This window comes from Manis pentadactyla, chromosome 10 (genome assembly GCF_030020395.1).
Source record: "Manis pentadactyla isolate mManPen7 chromosome 10, mManPen7.hap1, whole genome shotgun sequence".
NCBI classification, from domain to species: Eukaryota; Metazoa; Chordata; class Mammalia; order Pholidota; family Manidae; genus Manis; species Manis pentadactyla.
The window spans coordinates 124,188,826-124,210,817 of NC_080028.1; the positions used below are offsets into that span (position 1 = coordinate 124,188,826).

General features: G+C 41.9%; 1 protein-coding gene across 22 annotated transcripts in view; it reads right to left on the minus strand.

The window, feature by feature from the left end:
* The window catches only part of RBFOX1 (RNA binding fox-1 homolog 1), a 1,882,478-nt gene that overhangs the window by 1,102,423 nt on the left and 758,063 nt on the right, over positions 1–21,992 (minus strand). The window lies entirely within an intron of this gene.

The window sequence follows — 21,992 nt, forward strand, 5'->3', positions numbered from 1 at the left end:
GCCACTTAAAGAAGAAAAAGAAAAAAAATCCACATTCCAAAGTTTCCAAGTTCTATTTCTAACCCTCAAGGATATTTTCAATGACAATTCAGAGGAAGTAAATGTTTTTAAAAGGAATATAACACAAGTTACTTCTTTCCATTTTAAGTCTGCGTCCACTCATTAAACCATTTGGCTATTTTTGACGCCCCACTTGGTGAAAGCCATCAAAGAATGGTACCAGGTAGTTTGGGATTCACAGAGGAATGGGACATTCCATTTTCTACCCGAAGTCACATGAATAACAACCAGGATAAGGCAACACTCAGACGAGGTTCCAGGTAGAGAAATGGAGGAGCACACATTCTAACTTAGGGCGTCAGGGGGTGGGGAGACATATGCAGTAAAGGGACAACTGAGGTGATTCATGGAGAGCAATCAGGTGTTGTGTGTTGAACGGTCAGAGAGGGGGGCAAGGAGAACCGGGCCAACTGCAGCTTGAAGAAAGAGTGGTTAAACGGGGGGAAGCACGACCCTGCGTGGCACATCGTGGAGCCATGAGCAGTCTTTGTGAGCCCGAACGTGGCCAGGCCCTCGAGGGGACAATCTGGGGAGAGGAGACCCAACAGCGGCGGCCCCACGGGCCACCGCCAACCACCGCGGCGAAGTCAGGAAGGCTCACTAGGTGTGAGGCACCGTGCCTACTGCTGCACAGAGACAGCTACAGCTTGACTCTCCCTGACTACTCTGTGAGGTAGGAATTCTTACTGCCCGTTTTACAGCTGAGGAAACTGAGCTCAGAGAGACTGGTGGCCCCAAAACACCTGAGTGAGAAGCAGCAGAGCCGTGCCCTTAACGGAGACCTGCCAGGTCCCAGAGGCTGTGCTCAGGGCCACTGTGACCACGGGTTCAGGCTTCCCCAGCAGGCTTTCAGGATCCACGCAGGGTGTCTGAGGATAGGAGTGACATGCTCTGACCTGTATTTTAAGAGACTAACTGGCCACAGGGCAGAGAAGGGACTGGTAATGAGAGACACAGAGAGGGAGGCTCCAGAAGCTATTGTCAAACTCAGTGTGCGAACTGCACTTTAGGCAGTTACTTACTTACCGCATCACCATTTGCTGGCTTTGTGACTTGAGGCAAGTTGCTCAATCTCTCTGAGCCTCAACTTCTACAACTGTAACATGGGAATCATAGTAATATCACTCATCTCCAGCGGGTTGTTTTGAGGAATAAATGAATTAATGCGCGTGGAGTCTTTAGATTTGCCTGGCCAAATGTAGCCACTTTACAATGATGTTAGTTTATCATGTCCTGAGGAAAAGAGGCTGAAGAGGAAAAAGAGAAAATGGTCAGCCTGTGTAGATGAGTGCCTGGCGATGCCAATGCTTCAGGCCCTTGCGTTCTCGTCTTCCTGTGGTGAATACTCAGCCTGAACCTCCCACGAACCTACCTCCACCTACCCTTTTGCCCAGGTTACTTTCCTTCCAAATCAAAGTACGAGATGCAAGGGTAGAAGCTCCTTACCTGGGAACAAAGACCCTGAGTGTCAGAGACAAGGACCAAGACAACGCAGGGAATGGGTATGAGTTAAGGTCCCCACGGTCTTTTCCATCAAGGCCGCAGGGTGCCCTGCTAGCGCAACTCGGTGCGCTTTCAAACTCTGAATTACGGTGTGGAGGGTGCCAGGTCATCCATGAACCAAACAGGCTGTAATTCCAAATTTCCCATCAATACCCAAACCGCAAGGTGATACCTTTAAATACTGGACTGTGCTTGCATCCAACACATCTGCGAACTTGCCATGATTTGTTTCGTGGCAATGACTAACCTTTGGGAAACATTCTCTCGAGATGGCTTGAAATTCTTGAACCCTGCTCTGTATAATAACACTAAGGGCATTTTTACTTTTTAATAAGCACTGCTGCCCACCCAGAGGAAGGTCTTGTTGAATCGCACGCAGGTACAATGCTAACTGGACCCGTCAGGATCTGCTTAGCTAAAGGCGAAGTTCTCTCTGCAGCTGTATTCAACTTGACTGGGAAAGGAATCATCGAGCTTTGCCAGCTGTTACACTCTGATGTTTCTAAAATACCAAAAGCCAAAATTTGTCAGATGAACTGACAGTTGTTTTCTCCGTCTTAGGGACACAATGTTTACCTGTGGCGCACACGAACGGGAGGCACCTGGGAGCTCGGAGGGCTTCTCTCAGGCACGAGTAGCACCAGTTCCACAGCGTGATGGGAAAGGATGACAGGCGGTGGAAACTACCGAGCATGCTGGGCAGCAGAATCGGACTGATAAATGTGAGTATCGTTCTCATCTTACAGATGAGGAAACCAAGGTCCAGAGAAGTTTTGGGAAATGCCCAAGATCGCTGCTATGGCAAGATCACCGTGTCGGTGGTGAGGCTGGGATTTAAGGCACCAGCTGACAGCTGATCATGGGCATCCTGCCCATGCTCCCCTAGGGGTCACCCACTTATATCTCCCTCTGGACAGTAAGCATGAGGCACACTAATCATGCCACGTAATGTGCCAGGTGTTCTTAAATTATCATCCCCTGTAATCATTACAGGGACCTATAAAGTGGAAACTGCTTTAATACCAGTTTTCCAGATGAGCAAAGTGAGGCTTTGAGGAAAAGGGTCACCCAGCTTTTTAGTGACATGCGGGGACTCTGCTTCCAGAGCTGAACTGCCGCCCTCTTTCTGACATGAGCATCTAACGCTGACTTTAGCACCAAGCATACAACCAGTGTTTGATGGAAGGATGAGCACATGGGCAACTAGATCCATGAATGTGAAGTCAGGCACCCTCCTGGCTGGACCCATGATACCTTGCAAGGCGCCTAGCACATAGTAGGTGCTCAATAAATGTTAGTGTCTAGAATGGCTGCTGTTGTGGCTAAATGCATGCAGACTGTGGGCTCTTTTTCCTCTGCAGAAGAGGAAAAGATGTTGTTTGATGATTATCTCCTAAGCCTTTTCATTCCCTTCCTGCCCTCCATGATAACCATATAGAAATGCGTGAATAAAATGGCTGTGTTACATCCAGTGTCGTGCTGGATTAGCTTGTGGCCCAGGGGACATTATCGGCGCCGAGGATCATAATCCCTCACTCCCTATCTCTCTGCAAATAAAACTGACAAAACGTTCCCAGGGCTCTCTGAAGTAACCTTCACATTCATGAACAGCTGTTTCCACACATTTTCCTCCTGAGTGGGTGTCCCTGTCCCCTCCTCATTTCAGGAAAGGGGCCAGCTGCAGGCAACTGTCCCTTGAGCACCGCAGACTATGTCAGCAGCTACACCCTGGTAATCTGACACATGCGAAATGAGGCCGCTTATCAATAGAGCGCCCAGCAGCTTTTAGGGATGCGGAAGGGACCTGCTGGTTGCTGCAAATCTCTCACCAGTGCACCGGAGTTTGACACTTAATATTCAAACCCAACTACAGGCTATGTACTCAGAGGATAAAACCCGGTAATAGCACACAGGTCTACAGGCTGACAGGCTGAACATACAAACCTCCAGTGTAAAGAGTCACTTAAGAGCTTTCTGCCACAAATGGAGCTGAAGTAGAGAGAGAGAAAAAAAGAGAAAGGAGAGAGGAAAAAGCATAGTCATGATGAAAATAAGTCAAGGCAGAACCAGCATGGAAGTCTCCAAGTACAATCCAGCAACTTGATGCTGGTGGCAGGGAGCTTAGAGAGCTGGCAGCAACGAAACAGGCAGCCTGCTTATCCCTTCGTCTCCCTTAATGATAGGAAGTAAAAACGCAGCTCATCCTTCATTTAAATCCATCATGTTGATTCTCGTTATCTCCCCCACCAGGGACTCAAAATAAGAGGGATATTTCCAGAAGAACACATCGTAACAGTGAGATACCCAAAAGGGCAATCTGGTATTTTATGTGCCAATTGCAAAAACACAATTTTCCAAACGTGTATTAATCTAAGAACTCCCTACCCTGTCTGGCTAATTTTATAGCCTCTACAGAATCTCATACAGAGCTTAGCATGAAGTGGGTGCTCAATAATGGCTGATGGATTATCGTCCATAAGCAGGCAGAGTCATATGAAGTTTTGCCTCTTTTACAGAAATTCTGAGCCAAGACTTCTTGGTCCAAACCACAGACCACAAGCTGGAGGTCAGGACATCTAAATGGCCCACGTGTCTGAACCACTCACCATTTAGAAAAATTTATGGAAAAGCTGCGAACACTTAAAAATCAACATTAAATATATATGATTCTGACACTTCTTGATAAACCACTAGACCCAACCATGCTGAGACCCTATTTCCACATGGCAAATATCCTATAAACAAGGTGCCTATGCTTCCGCTAGCAAGGTAATGACTCTCCCCAGTCCCCACTCATCTCTATTGCTCCTGGATTCTCTACTTCATACATGTTATCTGTCTGGCCCTCCTGTAGACATCTCAGTTTTTTATCTAATTGGTTTAACCAATTGGAGTGTAAGGCAAATATTGTCTCCTCATTTTACTCACTGAAATGCTTTTTCTTTACCCTTAGGCTAAGAATCCATGCCATTCTTTCCTCCCCTCTCCGGAATTCTGAGATGGTACAAATCCACATGATATACAGGCCACAAGATAAGAATGTGAGGTGAACTCTGATAGAATTATCAGCTGGTAAAGCAACTTTTCCCTTATGGCTTTCATTATAATTGCAGAAACATTCCAAAAGGGGGAGAGAGCTCGTCTAACATAGTGAGCTTTGAAAAACATAATGATGTGACTCACTTGCATATACAAATTTCAGTGGCTCCCGCTGCCTAGAGAATGCTGGTAAACTCCTTAGAACTGCCTCTGAAGAACAAGCTGACCTCAACCAACCGTCTGGACTTCTCGCCCTTTGACCATCACATGCTGCCTGCGGCAGTCTAGCTGCCACATCTCCAAGGTGTTCCCCTGGTGTGTCGCACTTCCTTTGACATCTGAGATTTTATTCATCCTGTTTTCTTCATCTGGAATCTCACTCCTTGAGCCTCCGTAAAGAAAAGCCTTCTCATACTTCAAGGTGAGTACCAACTCAAGCACCATTTCCAAGGAGAGTCCTTTCTATACCGTGTAAGCCAAACTAGCCTTTCCTCCCTTGCACTTCCGTGATCCTTAGTGTAAGCTTCCGCCAAAAATACACTAAGGCACGACGCGTCTAAGTTATCTCACTGTCAGCTATCTCATAGTTATTTTCTCACAGGTCTTTGTTGCTTGCATCTCTACAAACCTAGACTGTGAGTTTATTGAAGGGAGGAAATTATCCAACTTCGGTCCTTTTCAAAAGACCTGGCTGGCAGGAAATGAATATTTAATGACTGAATTTACAACAAATATTCAAAGCAGAAGATGATGAGCACACACAGAATGATAAGGATGTTCAGAAGAAGCAGCCTAAATATTCTTGGGGAGGATCAAGAACACTATCACAAGAGAACCAAGTTTTGAGAGGCAGTCTCGTATAGTAACTAAGAATGTAGACTTTGAAGCCAGAGTCCTGGATTTAAATCCCAGATCCAGTAACTTCTGGCTGTGTGATCTGGTGCAAGTTACTTAATTTCTCTGGGTTTCACGTTCCCCATCTGTAAATTGATACAATGAATATTGCCTACTACATAGGGTACTATGAAAATTAAAGATTCTGAATCTATAAAGCACACAGTAAATGCATATGGGTATTAGCAGTTATTCTTTAAGCTGGACTATGGAGGGTAGGTATGGAGGGTGGGGAAAACAGAATAGTCAGGGAGAAAGGGGATTGTAGGTGCTCAGAGTCAGTAATTTTGTAACCTTCAGTATGTCTCTGTGTGTAGCGGAGAACAAGTTGAAACAGGATGGAGCCAGATCAAAAAGGACTTTGAATGTCAGTCTAGAATTTTTGAACCATATTCTGTAAGAAGTAAAGAACTGGAGTGTTCAAGGATACACCTCCCAGGCTGAGTTTTAGTTGACTATTTATTTCAGGCAACTCTTCTCATACCTCAATCTGAAAAACTACAAAGCTGGTGACAAAAGACACAGTTCAGTGACTTTTTGACAATGTGCAAGCAAATAAGACCACTCCTCTGGAAGGGACAAACATCAGTCTAACAATAGGAATTTCCTGGATGAAAAACAAATTGTCCATGTGAGGTCTCCTTTCTGGACCACATGTCATTTTCTTTTCGACCTAATCTAAAACTCTGAAAGAAAAAGCAGGACTTAAGGCCAATAGAAACATGGATATTAGCAGGCTGATCGTGATGTTCGAGTGTATCTGTGTGACATTGGATTATTGAGCAATTTTAATTTCTTGGTAAGTTCCTAGAGTTATACCTCCCACGAAAGAAAAATTCGCAGTTAGATTCCCCTTTAAAAATAAAAATCTGTGGGACTGCTTCCTCTAAGAAGAAACCTCTGGAGGTATTTCTACCAGACTGTTCTGTGTGAGACTTCATTGGAAAAATGCCAATTTATTTATTAACTGCACTTCCTTCGTTTAATGCCAAAGTACAAAGGCACCAAGATTCACTGATGATGATCATTAAAAAAAGACGTTTTCTGTCCTTTACAGTATATCTGAACTGAACCTACATGTGCACACATATACCAATGTATGTGTACACACACACACCAACCTAAAGCCTATAGTTTTAGGAGGCCCTAAGGAGGGATGAAAGGAAGTAAGGGAAGGATTGGAAGGAGAAAAAATCACATCCCTGTAGTTCCACCACCTCCTCAGCTCTAATACTGGCAGGAGAACACAGGATCCTCCTCTAGAAGAATTAATTCTGTGTGTATCTGGAGTGGAAAGCATAATGTCCATGATTTGCAATTGTACATTTTACACAGTAACAAAATCTACCTCCAAACCACCATAAACAATATTAACTGAGCACCTAGTAGGTACTAAATCCTTTTTTTAGCCCCAAATGTTTTAAATTCATTTTAGACACCGTGGGAAAACTGCTTTGTTACTACTTCCCTCTTCTTCACACATTCCGCAGTGTTCATATTGAAATTATTTCTGTTTATCATCACAATCCACGTGACTAATTATTCCTTTCAGGCAAAGTGACAGAATTCATGAAAAGGTAGTTTCTAAATGCAATAATCCAAACCACATTTCCCCTCTTGTCTAAAAATGCTGTGGCCACAATCTTCTACATTTCTAAGCCTCTTCCCCTCATTTTGCTTAAAAGCATTGGTTGTCTCTTACGATCTTGTTGTTTCTACTCTGTATTCCCCTTGTTAAGCTGCTATATTTCCATTTCATTCTCAACTATCAAAGGTATTGAGATTTCCTGTTCTCCCTTCTCTTTCTACACTGCTTCATGAAGTCATTATTCTCTTATTGTTGGCTGATTCTTCATATTACTCATTCAATTTGCTCTCTTTTGCCAATGGCCTTTAATCTGTACCACATTCAGGAGACATCTGCATTATTTTGTTTCTTTAAATTGCCTGGGAAGGCATTACTCCCCAGGATGCATCTATCCTTACCTTTCCATCTTCTAGTTGTTATTCACTGCGTCTTCCTGTACAGCGGCTGGCTATGGTTTGAGTCAAAGTTAGTATTGTTTGCAGATTAGACAGGTGCTGGACGATGCGAGACATATGAGAAGATGGAAAGAAGCTCAATTAAAATGGCATAAGAGGGTAGTGTTCTAGCAATTTCCAATGAACAGCTATAGTTCTGTAACATAAGCAGGCTTATGAATGTCTTTCTTCTACTTCTTGCTGCTGTGATTAAAATGGGAGCTGATTAGGATGGTGCCAGCTAGCATCTGAGTGGAAATGAGTGACTTCCTCACTTCCTATTGATTACACTAAAGGTATGTTGGGTTGGGGGCGGGGGGTGGTTGTTCTTCACAGCGCCAATCAGAGGTAGAAGGCCAACTAACTCCATCAATCTATATCCACCTTCCCAACAAATCAATAAGAGGATACTTCTGTGACATCTACAAAGAGAAATTCCATTGTTCAGAGATTGCTCAACAGTACAACTTGAAGGAAAGATCATCCCCGTTACTAAACAGATCAGTACATTTCTTTATGATTCTAAAAGTAACGCCCCAAAAGGCACCCTATCACTTGTGCACAAACAACAAGCTCATTGGTAAAAATGATAAAAGCTCATTCTGTTCAAAGTCTGGACCCACAGGTCATTTTTATCTTATTCACACTACTGGGCACTAAAGCAAATGGTTCTGTACCCTCAGCGGGTGACAGAGTATTCATGAGGAGCATGACCTTGAAAACTAATGTCCAAGAATTACCGATAGTTCCAGGAGACTTTACAGCACCAGGTTCCAACCCAGCCATTCCAAGACGGGACTACGCAAGGACAGTCTAAAATTCGCCCCAGCACAGAGGCACACAGAAATAATCTGCCATTCTCTAAATGCAGTTCTAACACCTTGCCTCCGCCCTGGAAGGAGTGACAACGGAGTACCTACAGCAGGACCTTGAAGCCAGAGTTCCTGGAGTCAAACCCCAGCTCTGCTTTGTCCTAGAAATGCAAGTTCAAGTCAGTTCTCTTTCCTCACTGAGTTTCATTTTTTTCAGTTAATAAAACAGAGATTAAAAAAAAACAATTTAATAGGACAGACCAGGGGATTTTCATGTGAGCTGGGATGAAATAACATATGTTCAGTAGTAAATACGTTGCCTGGCCCTCACAAGCTCAAAACCCTTGCCTCTCAGAGTGTGGCCCGTCGGTTGCCAACATCCTGCCACTCACTGGGAATTCATTAGAAAAGCAGAATCTCAGGGTATAACCCAAATCTGCAGAATCAGAATCTGCATTTAATCTCCCGGATGACACACGTGCACAATACAGCTAGAGAAATATTACTACAAGTAACTTTTTCCTACTGTTGGCCACAAACATTTTCTCCATAAATTTCAACAACTTGGAAATGAAATTTTAAGGGGAAATAATTTGTGCACAGAATCAGAGCTCTCATCTGGGTGCCACACACAGTTAAGAGTCACATCACGTCACAGGGTAGAATACATGGACCACCCTGGTGTCCCAAATCCCTCATAAGTGCTTGTCTATAGACATAGAAGGCTGGAGTGTGTCAATGCATCCATACTTAACACTGCTGGTTTTAGCAGGAAATTGGGAAATTGAGTCTTAATTTTTTTATAGGAAAAGGGAACATGTGTAAGCTCATAAGAAGATTTTAAGTTCTACCAATACTTCCTATAGATAATTCTAGCTCAGTAACCATAGCTTGATCATTTTAGAGTTTCTCCACATTAATTTTAGACATTCATATAATGAGAACTGGAAAAAAGTTTTAAAACACCATTTATAAAATATATTATACATGCATATGTTTATGCATATGTGTGCATGCATGTGCATATACGTACATACACTGACCTAGTAGTCTGCAGAGATTTTCATTTCCTTCTTCCTATGAAATGTTTAGTCATTAAGCAAATGCTTACTGAAGCCCAGGTATGTCCCAGGCATTGCATTGTGTAGGCAGTGCTGAGAATTTACATGAGACCACAAAGGCTGTAGTATTTGGTATTGTAGCCATAATACACAGCACCATGTCCGACACAGAGTAGGTACTTAAAACACATTCATTGGCTAGTCTGATGAATACTATATTGGCATATATGAATCGTAATACAGGACTATTAACACGTTTGTTTTTACTGGAGATACAACCAGCATAATTTCAAGTCTGAACAGATGGATTAGACAGAGCAAGCAACACCGTGACTATTTCTGGTGGTACTTGGCCATTTGGTATACAGATGAGTCACTTTGTTCCCCTACCCCTCCATCCACTTGAGAATATCTACGGGGTTCACTCTTGAAGACTATACCTGTATGCGCATGTGTTTTCTGTGGCTGTTACCTGTGATGGTCAAATGGCCAAATGTCCTTGGGTGAGGTGTTCTGTTTGCCATGGCTTTGCCGTTTCCTTATCAACTCAGCATTTGTAGATTTCTGTAGACATGTACATTTGAAACCGTTTAACCTAATTCCTCAGTTTGGTCATTCTCGGCTCATTCTTAAATTACACCTTGCCACTCTGCTCTGTGCCAGGCGTCATCATGGATGCAGAGCAAATACTGCCGTTGAGGGGGACAGACATGATCCTTGCTCTCACAAACCTTGAAATCTAATCCAGGGAGATGGAAATGGAGCAAAGAAATAAACGGTATCATGTAGGGTAATCAAGCCCTTCCAAGTCCAGTCTTCCTAGCATCAAAGCCTACTGGATGGGATGTACTGGGGCTCTTCTGTCACCCGAGGCATATGTCCCAAAGGAGGAAGACCCTGCTACTCAAGTAAGCCTGTGCAGTATCTGGGGAGTCCCCTCCTCTGGGGTGTCCTTAGATGAATCTCCAGTCCAGGGGGTAAATAAAAGGACTCTAGTGGGAACTACCGCCTACCACAATAGGCATCTGCTCAGACACCATGCAGGATTATGCATAAGTCAGACAGCACGTATTAACAACATGGCAGCTATATCCCGTAACGCACAGAACAGAAGTTTACATTACTCATGACCATGGTTTCATCATCAAAATTATAACAGCAACTGCGAGACTTCTACATTCTAAAGGTAGTAAATACACTATGTCTAATCCCTACAACAATCATGAATGACAGGTACTACTCGCACCTTCAATTTATTAAGAAGAAATTGAGGCAGAGACACAAACTACTAATCCAAGTCAACCAGAAAGAAGGAAGAACACCAAGCTTGGATTCACACCAAGGTCAGTCCTTGCAAAAGTTCTCCCACATCTGCGTCAAGACTTCTGAAATTTTCCAAGTTGGTGACGTTGGGCATGTGTCTTCAGTGATACATTTTAAGGCACAAGGAGACCTGGAATTCAGAGCCCTTTAGAAAAGGGAAAATAGCACTGATGGGGGTTAAAAATGGACACGGTAACTTTGATGTCAGTGAAGCCCTCCTGCTAAGACCCAGGATCTCGTGAATTATTCAGAGCATTGCTTCGTAACGTATTTCAGCATTTCCCTGGGAAAAAAGGCCATACGTGAACATTTACTACTGGTGCCCAGGAGGTGTATAATTAATATTTTGATGCAGTTCATTCACCTGCCTCGATGTTTACTCTAACAATATTAGCTTGGTTTGAAATAAATAGCGCTTCTTCGACTGTGTGTTATCCCACTTTTAGACAAGAAGCTTCCATTTATTTAATTATGTGACTGATGATTTATTGTTGTGTTCCTCCTTGGGTTACATGTTGTGTTAATGGGCCATCAATGTAAATAAGGCATTTCTTGGTGAAATTCAATGTCTCTGATGCAACTTGAGGTTTCACGAAGGGGAGAGTAGGGGAAGGGAATTTACCTCGACCAAAGTCTCTTCTGATGTTGCTGACAGAGCCCAGGCCCTCCTCCCTGGGCCACAGAGACTGCAGAAATACTAAGACTGATGGGCTAGTACCAGGGAACAGGGAGGAGGCCCAAGCCAACGCGATGGCCAATCTACACCCTTAAATACACCCTCTCACCAGAAGGAAGCGTGGAAACTATTATGCATTTCTGAATACACAAGGCAAGGAGAAAGACATCTTTTATTGTGCATAGACCCAGCACTCAGCAATGCCCAAGAGTTGTTTAGGGGATGAAAACCTTTAGCCGTATACAGAGATGTAGGATTTCGGGGGTCTTGGCTCCCACGGGCTGGGGAATATTCTGTCAGTAGGAAGGCTACACTTATAACTGTGCCAGAATGACTGGTCCCTATTCCTTTTATTCAGTTCACATGCCCTCCAAATTCACACTTCCAGAAGCAGTCTTAAACTTTCCATTCTATGGCTCTGTCCATATTTCTAATAAAATGTCTTTGCCATGGTGGTTTATGCAGAATTTACTTCCTATCTGGCTTAATGTATTTAGTACCTGGAATTCCAAATTTGCAAATTGATGGAAACTCCCCACCCCTGGGACCATTGCGACAGATCCCTCAAGATTTTTAGCTATTTATTTTTAAATTTCCCTTTTCTTGATTCTCTATAGCAAGTATGGAAATGAAATCACAGTGGTAAAATCAATATGTCTGAGGTTTCAGGCAAAGGAACACCAAACACGCTAGCCATTTGGAAGTGTATTTGTTTTCACTCCATTTAAAAAACTGCAGTTAATAAGCCTTTAATAAGAACACTACGTTCCCCATGTACCCTTATAGAATGTTAATGGGGTCCCAATACCTCTAAGGTGACCCAGCACGAACAGCACTTAGCTGAAACCCAATGGCTGATCAGGGAAAGTAATTTCCATTCCCATAGGAGCCTCCAAGGTCAGGGGCGCTCTGCACCACGATGGAATAGTTGTTCAGTTTACAAGGTGCCACAAAAGAAACCAAGGGCTCCCCCACCTTTTGGAATCATGCCGACTTGTCCTGACTCAAGGAAAACACTAACATTGTATCAAAAGCTATAAGGCATTGCTGTTATGGTTTCTTCCTGAGGTGTACAGGTGGGAAAATGGCACTAAATGCATGGGAACATTTTCCCTAACCCTGGAGCACACCCGTGGGCTGTTCTTCAAGCCAACGTCCTCAACAGCCATGTTTCCCCTAGTCAAGAGAGTGTATGTTAGGGCCTCATTAGCACAGTGACATTTCCAAATCTTGGCAGCTTACCAGCAAATATCATTGGTGTTTGCTTTAGGTACAGGTGTGAACTGGTTGAAACTTGATTTCTGAGCTGTCCTGAGAGCATAGGCAAAAGACTGAGGGAACTAGTTAATTTCAGTGCCATTAGCAAAGCCAAAGAATGAAAAGAGATAAAATTGCAAGAGAAATTATATTTTCTAGCTGCTAAGTAGATAATATGAATAATGGAGGGAAATGATTACCATCCACCATTTGTGCATCAGTGGCCTAGATGTTGTGCAAGTCTAATTAATAGCCAATGCTCTTTATAGAATAACATGGAAAAACAAGCACAGGAAAAGCTCTTTACCCCCATCCATTCTAGTACCGTGCATACCCACCTAGGACTGATGCAAATTCTACCTGGAAGACTTCTCTTCCTCTTTCCCTGCGAATAAGAACAGCTTCAGAAACAAAGCTGGTTTTGCATCACACAAGCCAGGAGTAGGCAATAAATTAGAAATGCCATTGCAGATATTTGGCCTTATTTCTGCACTCACTGTCAAACCACAGAGGACTTACCAGAGATAGGCAATTTCTCATTAGAGGACTGCAGAAAAAGGAGAGAAAGCGTGTGTGTATGTATGGGTATTCATTGCAGACCCTTCCACTAGTCACTTCGAATCTCTTTCACTCCTAAACCAATGACACATAGAGACATATAGATGAACTGGGCCATAGCTAGGAAGTTAGCCATCCCTCCTGTTTTTAAAATCAACCAGGTTCTGGAGGGAATATTCATTTTCTTCAGGTTCTTGATGGTGGGTAATACCTCTATATACTATATGAAGTTCAGTCAGTGCAACCCAACCAAGAAATTGGTCCTCTTACTGTTGATGTTCCCGCATCAATTGCAGAGTCTGAGAAGAAATTGGATAATCCAGAATAAACAGAACGTTTAACCTATTCTCTGCAGTATGAAATAAGAGTTAGCAGTGAGAATGTTAGTCATCTAGACAGAGGATCAAACCCTGGCTGAGTCACTTTGCAACAGTGTGACAATGTACACAAACTTCCTATCTCTTCAAGTGGGAATTCTCTCAACTGTGACCTGAGGGTTCTCGTACCTCCCTAACAGGTAGGTTGTAAGGATGGATGAAATGAGACGGTGCACGCAAAATACTTAACCAAGTATTTGGTACACAGAAAAAGCTTAGCAAAGGAGTAGACCTCGTTAGTATGCAACGCTTGCTCTCCATGGTACTGAACACTTCTAGGTTGAAAGGAATCTGATAAATAGATGGTTTAAATAACCCTTAAGAGAAGGGGCAAGGTAAAAAGATTGGAGAAGACTCCGAAGCCACAGCCAGATGTCAAATTCACTGTTCAGAAAAGAAGATAAAAATTACCTTGTAAAAACTCCCCCCAAATTTTTCACTTTTAGATTATACCATGTCCATCTGTCTCTGGGACTGGGCATGCTGGTGTATGCACAATCTGGGACTTTTCCCAAGAACTAGTCAATACTTGTGAATTTAGATGAAGACAGCTTCTCCCAAAATTCAAACTTAGAGGTGACACCTTTAATTCACAACTTTTACTTCTCTTCATATGTAGATAATATTCCTTCTCTACTCAGAAGCATTTCATAACTTACCACTGCAGAGCAAATATATTTTTGTTTCGCCTGATAATAAATGGTTACCCATTTTTGCCCTATTTGCCCATTATAGCCTGATTTGCTTCTTTTCTCCCCACTGAAGTCAGGCTGGAGGCAGGGTAGCTTGGTTGAATTGCCTGGGCTCAAACTCAGACGTTTTTGGACCCTGTGAGGTTCAAAGGCTCACAGAGTAGCAGTGAGATCGTGCGCAAGTTACTTAATCACTCTAACCTGCACGGTCCTTGAGTGCTTTCTGTGAAGATTCATGAGAAATACATGAAAACCATCAACACCGCTGATGGTACTCAGTGAACACTCAAGGAATCCATCTGCTACTATTATGAACATTGTTATTACTGTTACCACTACCGCTGCTATTCCTGACTCTCATTGCCTATAAAACAGTGCAGAGGCCCGACCCTCTGCCTATTTCCTTTACACTGAAGACCACCTCCCTTCTCTGCTATGAATTCCAGACAAAGCCCTTCAAGGCCCACACCCTTGGCGAAGCTGTTTCTTCCCTGATGCCTCCATGTTGATCTTCTCAGTTACCTATTTACCGAAACAACGTATTATTTAAAAGCACAGGTGCTGGAGTTGTTTTGCCATCTCCTAGCTCTACCACTCCCACGCTGAGCGGCACTGGCCAGCATCCCTTGCCTCTCTGAGATTTACTCTCCTCATCCATAAAATGGGACCATAATGGTACCTGTTTCATAAGATTATGGTGATACTTTTGTTCTATAAATTGCCTGTCCCAGCATCTGGCCCAGAGGAAGCATGTCTGAGTGCTGGCTGCTCGATATTAATGTAATTTTATCTCCTTAACCTCCCCACCATATGCTCAACAGATGTTAGCGCTCTCATCTTTTTTTGCATGTCAATGAGCTAAAAACATAGACATTCTAACATGATAGACTGAGCACCCCCCCTTGACACATGTATCAAAACACTCAAGGAAACAAGAAACAACCACATACTTTACACGTGAAGGTTTAGGCAGGCAGGCTGGTCCCTACAGTTTCTTGTCTGTAAACTACATGTTCAGTGCAGCTGAAGCCCTCCAGGGGAACCTGGTGTAGGTATTGACTGCAATGGACATGTAGACCAGTATGTTTCCAACCCTTAATTTTCTCCTGCAGTGAATTCTGATATAATTTCCCTAACTTAACGACTTCTGGCAATACCCCCGCTCATGGGACTGAACAATGTCACAGCCACCTTCCTGTTTGCATTACCTAAGTGCCTGTGCACTGGGTCTGCTTTCAGATGCTGCTCAGATGAGCCGCGCGACTCAACGACTTTAATCTCTCCTCATAAATCAGGTCTTCCCTTCCCTTAATCTGTTTCAAATCTGTTGCCAACCTTTCTCCAATCTGTCTCCATCTTTCTCCTACTAAAGGTACCAGAAATAAATGCTACAGACTAGGGGTGGGTGAGCTGATAGGTATGAAATGATGAGAACAGGAAAAGAGAGGAAAATGGAACGAGCGAGCAGAGAGGCAGCCCCGAAGCTGGGAGAGGGGAGGAGAAGACAGGCTGCTGTCTCCGTATCCGCGAGACTGTAGCTCGTCTCATTCGGGACCCGCAACGAGGGTGAGGACCCTCACCGAGACCTGCATCACATGTCCTACGTCTGCCCAGCTCTCTGCTGATATTTTTTCTTCTGAGTTTTCCTACCAGCTCCATCTCAGGATTCCTTTTATTCCCCTCTGCCACCGTCCAAAAAAGGAATTAGCCTGTGTTTTCCGAATTTAATCTCATTGTAATCTTTTCTGCTCGTATTTCTAACCTGTTCAGGGTAGGCTGCTGTAATGTCCTCGGTCCACAGCCTGTTTGCAGCACCTTTCAATTTAATATTGCCAGCAAATTTCATTAGCATGCAATTTACTTTCTCTTCCAGATCATTAAAAAAAAAAAAAAAAGCCTCCCCTAAACCAAGCTATTATGAATCTCTCTTCTACTCTCCCCAGATCCCAGCCAAGGGGGAACATTACCATTTATCATTATCTTTTGTTTATAATCTTTCAGCCAGGTTTCATCTAAGCCGATTAGAACTAATCTTGATGGCAAAAGAAAATTCAGATAAATAAAACTGAACCCCTACATCCAGAGCCTCACTCGAGAGCACATATATTGCACAGTGAATGGTCAGTATTTTATCTATCACTGCTGCATAATACTATAACCACTCTCAGAGATTTTTCTTCAAGGCCAACATGGAATCGGATTATTCAGTGAGAATGTCACAAGTACATCAAAGGGATTAAATCGTTCAGTCCCAACTGTGTAAAGTTTCCATGGAATCTTCATCTCCTGCAGTATTTTCAAACTTCAAGGGGACAGGGCCCTTTTCTACAGAGAAAGCTCTTTAAAAACGTTAAAGACTTATTTATTTAACTTCTGATACTAAGGAACCCACAGTCTATCCCAAAACAGGAAGACTTTTTGCCACAAGCCTGGGCACTTTGCGTTTGCTAGTTAATGAAGTTCTATTTATGGCTTTAATGAGAATAAAATAGCCATTTCTTAGCTAGGTGCCAGATACAGAGATTGATAACAAGACTAATCCTAACATAATTCCCTTAATAATGGCTAACAACCACTCAAGTACCTTAATACATCAAGATGTAAATGTTTCCTAATACCCATAAACATTCCCAGAACCTAACACAGTTAATTCTGCTAAGATTGAAACGAGTGGGAGGTGGTACAAAAATCAATTTGACTTCATCTCCAATGATTTATCACCATCACCCCCAGGATCAATTCATTTTTCCCTAAGAAGGTATCTAATGAAATTTTAGACCAAAGGAATGGCACATAAAACAACCTTGATTCAGACTCACATAATGAGTTAGACATATTCCAACCCCCATGATAATAAAAAAAATTAATGAAAATCACCTATGATTTAAGAATTAATATCCAGAATAGTTTGTTGAGCTTCTTATACAAACCAAAATAATTCCCACCTGCTCCGTTCTAAGCTACACACAAGTATGTACAAATACTCTGTACTGTGAATTTCAAAAGGGAATTCATGGATAATGACAAAATTATCACCTTCTCACTTTTCAGCCCCATTAAGATTCACCAACCCTGAAACTAAAGTTCATTTTATTAAGGTGAGAAGTAATACGTAGATTTATGCTTGATGCAATCAAGTTAAAACAGCTTGGGTTGTGTGTCCCCTTTTTGCTGAGCCCCACAATTTCTCTCGTAGGGAGGAAAAAAGATGGCTCAGAGGAACTTTGCAGGGCAAGGGATCATTCTCCAAAGGAAGGACTTTAAGGTGAACACTTGCTCTCTGGCAGCAGGGCAGGTAATTGCCTGCAACGAATCATCCCTGAGAAGGGCACTGAGCCGAAGGGGGTGATGTGGTCGCAAAGTACATGCCTGCAAATTTACTGTCCCTCTTTACAGCTTTCCATAAAGTGTCTTCATGCAAAATGGCAGAGACGCCCCATTTATATGGCATAAAAATTAAGTGACTAATGGGCTATGTCCAATGAACTCCTACCCACTTACAAACTAAGAGAATTTCACATTTTAATTCGTTCAGCTCAAGGAGGCGGCAGAACCTCATCACCTACTCAACGATTACTTGAAATTAAATTTCTGGCCAAGTAAAAATGTGCCGTGAAAGACAGGGCCATGAGGGTAACTGTATTTCTTCAAGGGTCATAGGGCACCATGAAGTGCCATGTCTCAATCCACCCAAATCAAAAGTTTCTGAAGCAGCCTCAGCCACGGACTTTTACGTCCCTGTCACAAGTCTTGAACGGCGGGCACCCCTCTTCTCTATACTCCACCTTAAAGGATGTGGGATACAAGAATTACAGACAGCATTCATAATCCAAAGAGTCAGTATGTTTTGCCAGAACTACATTACAGATGATTCGTTGATGGTGCAATATATGGGTTGTTACAGACATGAATTATTTTCTGAGTTATGGACAGCTAAGTTACACGACCTAGAGTTCTACTGTGATGGGATTATTTTTGTTTTACAAAAGTGACTACACTTGCCCTGGTAAGCAAAGAGTCTGTTTCTCAACCCTTCTAGAAAATTAAGTTTATTTAAATTAAGTTAACTGAATTCATTCAAAAAATCTTTCCAGCAAATGGTTCCTGGACACCTGCTGTGTGTCAAGCACTGTCCTAAGAACAAAATGTAAAGCATGAAATGAGATGAGAATGGCCCTTATCTTCATGCAGTTTCCTTCCCAGTAAGGAACAGAGACAATAAACTAGCAAATATAAGAAATAATCAGGCTGTAATAAGTGCCACATGCCACGCAGGAGATGCCCAAGATGCTCTGAGGAAGAAACAGGAAAGAACAGGACCACTTGGGAAATGAATGTCATGTATTTATAGAGCCAAAATGCATGGGATAAATTTGAATCCAACATTAAAAAAGGATACTCAATCATCCAACATAAATTTAGTATCTGATTAGCATGTCCCCAGCTAAGACGATGTGAGGGCCTATTGTGTGATAGTCTATGCATTTGATATGTTTATCTAAAAGACTCTGGCCACGGTCCTGAAGACTGTAATGAATCACTCCTTTTCTTCTACTCTGCGTTATCCCAGTTACCTTTTTCTTTACCACACGTGAAAAGGTATTCGTTTAATGAGAGGTTATGTTTTAAAGGAAAAAAGAAAAATCCCTTCATATTCATCCTCTCCAATAACAAGATTTACCATATAGAATATATTACAAAATCATAATAATCAATAGTGTGTGGCATCAGGCATCAATGCGTGAAATGATGGAACAGAATATATGAAAACCTATTTTAGTACCTGTGATAATTTAGGATATAATACAGCTGCCATCGAAACAAGTTGTGGATGTGGGGGAGAGGTGGGAGTAATAAAATAAGGATTATTTAGTAAATGACACTGATAAAATTGTTAAAAATATTTGAGTAACTTATTATGTATTTTTTTCCATATTTCAAAGCCTCAATTACCCTTGCCATATTAATGTCAACAAAAATAAGGGCTTTTAATATATTCTATGCCAATTATGTCTCCCTAACAAACTGTTCATTACTCAAGAGCAGGTTTTTATTTATTGCCCCCTCCTATTATTATAGGAAGTAATAGAGCACAACCATGAGCATACAATAGAGAAAGAATATGGATGTTAGAATTATATGTACCAGGTTTGAGTCCCAGGTCTGCCACTGCAAGCACATCTGAACACATCATTTAAACTTGTTTTAGTCTTAACGTTTTCATATGCAAAAGGAAAATAAAGGTGTTAATAATTGCTATTCCGCAGGGTAGTTTTCAGATTCAAATGAGATGAGATGCATGACAAAAATTCTGAGAGAAGTGAAGCCCTGCATAAATATCAGCAGTCATCAGTACAGTAAGTGTTCAATAAATGTTTGTAAGTTGAAGGATACTAGTTTCCATCCCCTGAAGCTTGAGTAAAATTACCCCACGGACATTAAGTTCCTGGACACACCTGGCTTGTGTTCCGCTGGGATGAGAATGCTCAGATGGTGGGACTGTCCCTGCGGAGGCCTGAGCAGGGCACACCTCAGAGGCAAGGCTGGATGCTGCCACTGTCACCCACCAAAGCAGAAGGATATGACAGCTCTCAGTTAAGGGCTAAGGGCTTTCACAACGCAGGGCCCCTGAATGTTTCCGTCTGTCTGGTTTGCTTTCCTGCTCCACATAGCTGGCGCCTTCTCGTCGTCTCCATAGCCGTTTATCATTATTTTTATTAACTTGATAAATGTTGTTTTTCAGTTAAGCATTTTATTTTAAGACAACTGTAGATTCATACACAGTTGCAAAATATGATACAGAGAGATCTGGGGGCCCTTTATCTGGCTTCTCTTGATGGGGAGGTTGCAAAGCCGAGGTACGACACCAGGATATTGTCATATAACAATATGGATACAATCAAGACACAGAACACTTCTGTCCACACAGGAAATCCTCACATGGTCCTTTCATAACCTCTCCCTGGCCTCGCCCTCCCTCCTTACTGCCTGGCAACGAACAATCTGTTCTCCATCTCTACAATTTTGAAATTTCAAGAGTTTTATATAAATTGCATCATATGGTATGTAGCCTTTGGCACTGGATTTTTTCTGTTCACCACATTTCTTTCGAGCTTTATCCAGGTCATTGCATATATCAATACTTAGTTTCTTATTATTCCCGAGTAGTATTCCATGGTATGAATGCACCACTGTTGTGTGACTGACTGTTCACCCACTGAAACTATCTGGGTTGTTTCCAGTGTCTGGCTATTACGAAAAAAAGCTGCTATAAACACTGGTGTACAGGTTTTATGTGAACATAAGTTTTCATTTCTCTGGGATAAATGCCCAGGAGGACAACTGGTAGGTTATATGGTAGTTGCATGTTTAGTTTTTAAAGAAATTGAAACTATTTCCCAAAGTGGCTACATCATTTTACATCATTGCCAGCGATGTATGAGCAATTCAATTGCTGCACATTCTTGCCAATATTGGCGTTCACTAATTTTATTTTAGCATTCTCCAAGATGTGCATTGATATCATATTACAGGTTCAATCTGCATTTCCCTAATGGCTAATGATTCTGAACATCTTTTCATTTGCTTATTGCCATTGTATATTCTCTTCCATGAAATGTCTCTTTATGTGTTTTTGCCCACTTTCTAATTGGATTGTTGAGCTTTTTACTGTTGAGTTTTCAGAGTTCTTTACATATACTGGTGTTCTACAAAAGTTTTCTCCAAATCTATAACTTGTCTTCTCATCCTCTTACAAGTGTTTTGCAGAGAAAAAGATTATTTTAAAAACTGATGAAGTCTAATGTATCATTTTCTTTCTTTTATGGATTGTGCTCCTGATTTCATTCTAAGAATTCTTTACCTACCTTAAAACATCAAAGATTTTCTACATTTTCCGTAAGTTTTGTGGTTATATGTTTTACATTCACGTTCAGAAAGCATTTTGAATGGATTTTTATGTAAGATTTGAAACTAAGGTTGAGGACATCCAGTTGCATTGCCAGTTGTTCCAGCACTCTACGTTGAAGGCTATCATTCCTCCACTGAATTTCATTTTTGTCTTTGTCAAAAATCAGTCTGGCGTTGTGTAGTTCTATCTGTTTCTAGGTTCTATATTCTGTTTTATTGGCCTACATGTCTATCGTTCTGCCAAAACCGGCTTGGATGTCTGTAGCTGTAAGTCTCGAAATCAGGCAGACTTATTTCTCCCATTTTACACTTCTTTTACAGAATTGTTTAGCTATTTCAATTTCTTGCCTTTCCATATACATTTAAGAGTATTCTTGTCTACATCTACAGAAAGTCTTGCTGGGATTTGATAGGAATTGCATTTAAGCTGTTCATCAATTTGGAGAGAATTGTCGTCATTACTCTGTTATTTTCCAGTACATAAACAAAGTCTCTCCTTTAATTTTTTCTTAATTGTCAGCATTTTGTAGCTTTCAGCATACAAATTATGGACACATTTCATTACACAGGTACTAATGCAGGTCTTCCATAAAAGCAAGGTAGCATAAGGCACACTTGTGAAAAGCAGGGGATACCTGTACTAGCTTCATAAAATGAATTGGAAGTGTTCCCTTCTCTTCTGTTTTCTGGAAGAGATGGCATCTAATTTGTGTTAATTCATTAAACGTTGGATAGAATTCTCTGATGAAAACTTCTGAGTCTGGAGATTTCGTTTTTAGGAGTCTTTAAATTAGAAGTTCAATTTCCTT